This window comes from Felis catus, chromosome B1, assembly GCF_018350175.1.
Source record: "Felis catus isolate Fca126 chromosome B1, F.catus_Fca126_mat1.0, whole genome shotgun sequence".
In the NCBI taxonomy this organism is placed as follows: Eukaryota; Metazoa; Chordata; class Mammalia; order Carnivora; family Felidae; genus Felis; species Felis catus.
Genome location: NC_058371.1, coordinates 137,867,469 through 137,873,468, shown reverse-complemented (window position 1 = coordinate 137,873,468; position 6,000 = coordinate 137,867,469). Strand labels below are relative to the sequence as shown.

Sequence of the window (6,000 nt, the reverse complement as noted above, 5' to 3'; positions counted from 1 at the left end):
GGTATAACCCTTACTAAGTCTGCCTCAGTAGGGTCAAATAAGATACACCTCTAAGTACTTTGTAAAATACAAAGCAATTTGAAAAAAAGGAAAATACAAAGCAATTATAGGTGTCAGGTATTATTAGTATTAATGACATAGCATAAGCACTCATTTCATTTTGTTCGGATATAGAACACAGTACTTGACAAAAAAGACATTTGTTATTTCTGTATAATAGATATCAACTCATTTAAAAAGTGAATAAAATCTTCAATTATTGAAAAAAAAGCACTGTAGAGGATCTTTGCTACATGTAGGGATGTGCGCTTCAGACTCACATCTTAAGTAATCTACTTGCTACCTCTTTGTCAAGGCTTTGAATCATTTAAATTAGAGATCAGTGTCAACAAAGATTCATTCAGCATCAGAGGTAGGGCACTGTGTTAGGAATTCAAAGAGAGCTCAGTGAAAAGCACTAAATTTGTATTTAAATCTTAGATGCTAGGAAGCACCTCAAGAGATCATCTAATGCACGGAGTAAATTTCTTTTACATCTCCTGTGTCAGAGAAAGATTCCAAAGGATAAAAATCTGTTAATTATAATTAACCTCTAAAAAGTGTGGTTAAAGGTAAGACCATCACATCTATATTGTTTAAAAGTTTTAGGGGCGCCTGGGTGGCTCAGTCGGTTAAGTGTCCGACTTTGGCTCAGGTCATGATCTCCCGGTTTGTGGGTTTGAGCCCCGCATCGGGCTCTGTGCTGACAGCTCAGAGCCCAGAGCCTGTTTCAGATTCTGTGTCTCCCTCTCTCTATTCCCGTTCCCCACTCACACTCTGTCTCCCTCTGTCTCAAAAATAAATAAACATTAAAAAAATTTTTAATAAAATAAAAAGTTTTAAATAATAAATGCATGTTTCCTTGTCATTTAAGGAATCAAAATGATTTGGAAAAGCTGGTAAACTTTTGTTTAAAGACTGAAGCCAAAAAGTATAGTCAAAGCCTTATTTTCAAAGAACATTCTAGAGATAATGACACCCTGCCTAACACAAGACTTCAGACTCCTTAGCTTGATTCTCACCTTTAACAAGTTCAAAAACAATGTATCTTGCACAGTTTTAAATGAAATATCTAATTTTTTTCACCATAACTATAAATGTCTTCAAAGGATATAATTTTTGGCATGCTGTAAATATTGATATGTTTACTTGTATACAATTGAATATAAATATAATGATTTCATACCATTTATCACATATTAATAAACAAGCTCTTTTTTAAATGCTGAAAATGATATGTCATTTAGGTTTGTCTCTTAACTCTGACTGAACCAATCGAAGTTCAGTGCAAGAAACAGAAGCCCAGAAGCCCCATGGGTGCCTGGCTGCTCAGCCAGTGGAACTCTTGATCTCGGGGTTTTGAGTTTGAGCCCCATTTTGGGTATAGAGATTACTTTACAAATAAATAAATACAAAAAAAATTTTTTTAAAGAAACAGAAGCCCCTCAAGGCCTTTCAGGCAGAAAGAAATTCACTATGGAGAATCAGGTTCATACAAAATCACCAGAACAAGTTCTAAGTAGGCTTCCCAAAGTCCAGTCTGGGCAAATCGAGAGACAGAAGGTTAAAAGCCTAGTTTCCTAGGGCTGGTGTGCAGGTGGAGGGAGTGACTGCTTTTGTTGTTGTTGTTTTTAAAGTTTATTTATTTATTTTCAGAGAGAAAGAGATAGCAAATAGGAGAGGGGTAAAGGGAGAGGGAGACAGAGAATCCCAAGCAGGCTCCACACCATCAGCGCAGAGCCCAACGCAGGGCTCAAATTCACCAACCATAAGACCATGACCTGAGCCGAAATCAAGAGTCCAACATTTAACCCTTAACCCACCTGAGCCACCCAGGTGCACCCCATGAGTGATTGTTAATAGGGTAGTAGCTTCGCTGGAACACAGCCCTATCCTTTCAGGTATTATCTGCATCCACTTTTGCATTATAAGGGAGAATTGAGTAGTTGTTGACACAGACTGTATGATCCTCAAAGTCTGAAATATTTACTATCTGGCCCTTTAAGAAAAAGTTTGCCAACCTCCCTTTTATTCAAAGATGGAGTGTTGAACTGTCAGAAAAAATATGTAACTTTTCACCTTCTCTTCTTGAAATGAAGCAAAACAAGCACCCAGGGCACAGAATGAGACACCGGGGAAAGCAAGTCCTCACCAAGCTGTTTCTCACTAATTAGAATTGTAGGGGCACCCTAGGTGGCTCAGTCAGTTAAGTCCCTGACTCTTGATTTCAGCTCAGGTCATGATCTCACGGTTTGTGGGCTCGACCCCATGTCCAGCTCTGTGCTGACAGTGCAGAGCCCGCCTGGGATCCTCTGTCTGCCCCCTCCCCTGCGCTTGCGTACCCTCTCTCTCTCTCAAAACTAAACTTTAAAAAAAATTGTAAAAATACAAGAATGGTCTTCCTTGCAGGTTGGAATTTCCCAGCATGCTTCTTACAAACTTTAAACATTTGAAATCTAAGAGAGATAAACAGTAGTTTTATTTTTTAATGTAGTATTTATAGTACACCAGAAATTGTATCCTTTACAACTATTTAAACTTATGATGAAAAAATTTTAGAGATAAATTTAAAAATGTATGTGGAGGGGCATCTGGTTGCTCAGGCAGTTAACTGTCCAACTTCAGCCCAGGTCATGATCTCACGGTTCATGAGTTTGAGACCATGTTGGGCTCTGTGCTGACAGCTCAGAGCCTGGAGCCTACTTCAAATTCTGTTTCTCACTCTCTCTCTCTGCTCCCCCCACCCCCTTCCCCACCCCAGCTCACACTGTGTCTCTCTCTCAAAAAAAAATAAATAAATAAACCTTAAAAAATTGTTTTTACTGTATGTGGAGAACATGGCTGCTTTTGTTTCAAAATTTTTATAGAGGACAGGCAAACAAAAAAGTTAAAGGCCACTAGCCTAAAGAAGAAAGTCATCTTTGATTTTAACCAAGAATCCTAGGTGGAGTTATAAACTCCTCCTCCCCAACTGGAATTCCCCTAAAAGTTAGCTATATTCTTTTATTATTTTTTAGAGCTTATTTATTTATTTTTTTAATTTACATCCAAATTAGTTAGCATATAGTGCAACAATGATTTCAGGAGTAGAGTCCTTAGTGCCCCTTACCCATTTAGCCCATCCCCCCTCCCATACCCTCCTCCAGTAACCCTCAGTTTGTTCTCCATATTTATTAGTCTCTTCTGTTTTATCCCCCTCCCTGTTTTTATATTATTTTGTTTCCCTTCCCTTATGTTCATCTGTTTTGTCTCTTAAAGTCCTCATATGAGTGAAGTCTTATGATATTTGTCTCTCTCTGACTAATTTCGCTTAGTACAATACCCTCTAGTCCCATCCGCATAGTTGCAAATGGCAAGATTTCATTCTTTTTGATTGCCGAGTAATACTCCATTGTATATATCTATACCACTTCTTCTTTATCCATTCATCCATCAATGGACATTTGGGCTCTTTCCATACTTTGGCTATTGTTGATAGTGTTGCTATAAACATTGGGGTGCATGTGTCCCTTTGAAACAACACACCTGTATCCCTTGATTAAATGCCTAGTAGTGCAATTGCTGGATCGTAGGGTAGTTCTATTTTTAGTTTTTTGAGGAACCTCCATACTGTTTTCCAGAGAGGCTGCACCAGCTTGCATTCCCATTCTTTTATTATTTTTTTAAATGTTTGTTTATTTTGAGAGAAAGAGAGATAGAGAGTGAGTGGGGGAGGGGCAGAGAGCGAATCCCAAGCAATCTCTGTGCTGCCAGTGTGGAACCTGATGCAGGGCTCAATCCCACAACGCTGGGATTATGACATGAGGCAAAATCAAAAGTCAGATGCTTAAATGACTGAGCCACACAGATGCCCTGATCTTCTGTTATCATTATTAAGGCACCCAGTGCCTCTGTTCATTCAGTATATCACATTACAGAGGTTTCCAGAAGAAAAAAATTTTGTACGAGTTATTCTGTGTATGGATACATAAGTGAAAAGGAAACTAACATTTATTGAATATCTATCATTTGCCAGATTCTCTGTATAAATTATCTCATTAATTCCTCATAATTATACTGTGAGGTACATATTATTATATTAATCATATTTTTCAGCTACAAAACAAAGCTGATGCCAAGTGCATTTAGGTAATAAACCCATACAAGCCAATATGCAGCAAAACTAGGACATGAAACATGAATCCAAGACTGACACAAAGCCCATGTACTTTCTACTCCTTATACTGTTTGACTCAGCTTTCTTATACCACAGGCCTATGTTTACATGTATCTGAATCCATGACATGCAAGGATTCTGGAACCTATAGTGATAATACTTAGTTCCTAACAGTCCTTGGTACTTAGTTCCCCTTCAATCATTAGTTAGGAGCAAACTACGTAACAACCAGTGGGACACCAGCACCAGGCACTCCAAGCAGATGCCAATATAAAGATAGGTATGGGTATACCTGGGTTTACCAGCGGAATATCAGCCCTGGCTGTACCTAAAACCACAGGATTTTTAGAAAAATTGAAAAGGATAAACCTGCTGAACCACCTCACTTTTAGATAAAGAAGCTAAAAATTAAGAGATTAAGGTCTTGCCGTATGTGACACCATCAGTTTTTGGCTGGGCCAAATTAGAACACCAGTCTCCAGAATCTCCCATATTTTAACGACTGATTGGTGAGTATGAAAATAACTGACATAACTCTGCTTTCTTTCTTTTGGAATCTAAAAGAACTTGAGGTAGCTTCGTGTTTACAATCATTCTCCAGTGCTAGAGCATGAGCATTTCAGGATGCCTTCAAATAAGCAATTAAAGGTTGAAAATAAGTCTGTGAATATCTGTTAAATGATGCCAGTCCTGATACCTGTCCTACTTCTCTTCCTTTTCTACCTCGTCATCCACTGCTTGCATGTTACCTGTGGAGAACAGTGCATCTTACAGAACATGCAAAAAACCTGGAGATCTTGTTAAATTGCAGTCTGATTCAGTAGATCTAGGGTGAGGGCCAAGATTCTACATTTTTCATAAGTTCCCAAGTGCAAGTGATACCAGTGTCGCCACACTTTGAGTAGGAGGACTTAGACAAAATTGCATAAGGAGAATTACTTTACACAAGGATTCTTCTAAATTAAACAAAAAGAAAAAAAAGATTAGATGGTGTTCAGGATTACCCAAATTAAGACAATTTCTAAAATCTCTATTTTTGAGTATTGAACTCTAACCAGTAAGCAAGTAGCTTCATCTGATGTGCTGGGAAATGAATTATCACACCTCTTTGGGGGGGGGGGGGGGATATTATCTCTTATACTTTAAGAGATTACATTAGCTCTTTTACTTTAATAAAAGTAACAATGCTGCCTAGAAGAATATCTACTGGAAATGTGTGCCGCGTTTTTCTCATGGCAAGGAATTCATGAGATTCTACTACTTTTTTGCTTAGCTTATTACTTTACACTGCTTTCTAAAAACAACTCCACCACCAAGTGGACAATACAAAAATTATGTGATACAATATTCAGGCTTTTTCCAATTCCATCCTTCAATTTCACAGGTTAGTGAAAGATTATTAATTCTGAGCTAATTAAGAGAACTCCAGCAGGACTCCCTAATTCAAGACAGACACCCTCAAAAGATAAACCGTATCAAAGAATCCTTTTCTAGTACCTTTTAAACAATGACATCTGAACAGAACTGACCCTGCTAATTAGGAATGTAACACAACAAGTAAATATTTTCCCCATGGACACCAATGATTAGCATACACAGTTAAAGCAGTTTTCTAACATATAAAATCATGCTAAATATTAATTCACAACCACAGATCTTGAACAATGAAAGCAACATGGTTTCCACTGCTTTTATCTTGGGTTCTTGCAATCCTATGCCTACTTCAAAAACCGGGAAACAGAAACGAGCAACCTAATAGGGAAATACAATAGTGGGAGCACCAAGGCCCTCCCACTGTGAGGAGT

At 38.0% G+C, this 6,000-nt stretch overlaps 1 protein-coding gene across 1 annotated transcript in view; it reads left to right on the top strand.

Moving 5' to 3' along the window:
- The first annotated feature begins 4,395 nt into the window (after nt 1–4,395).
- The window catches only part of LOC102901761 (vesicle-associated membrane protein 8-like), a 48,791-nt gene continuing 47,186 nt past the window's right edge, over nt 4,396–6,000 (top strand). Inside the window, exon 1 of the mRNA XM_045056169.1 lies at nt 4,396–4,704. The gene's annotated coding sequence lies outside the window, so the exon portion shown is untranslated. The remainder of the gene's footprint in view (nt 4,705–6,000) is intronic.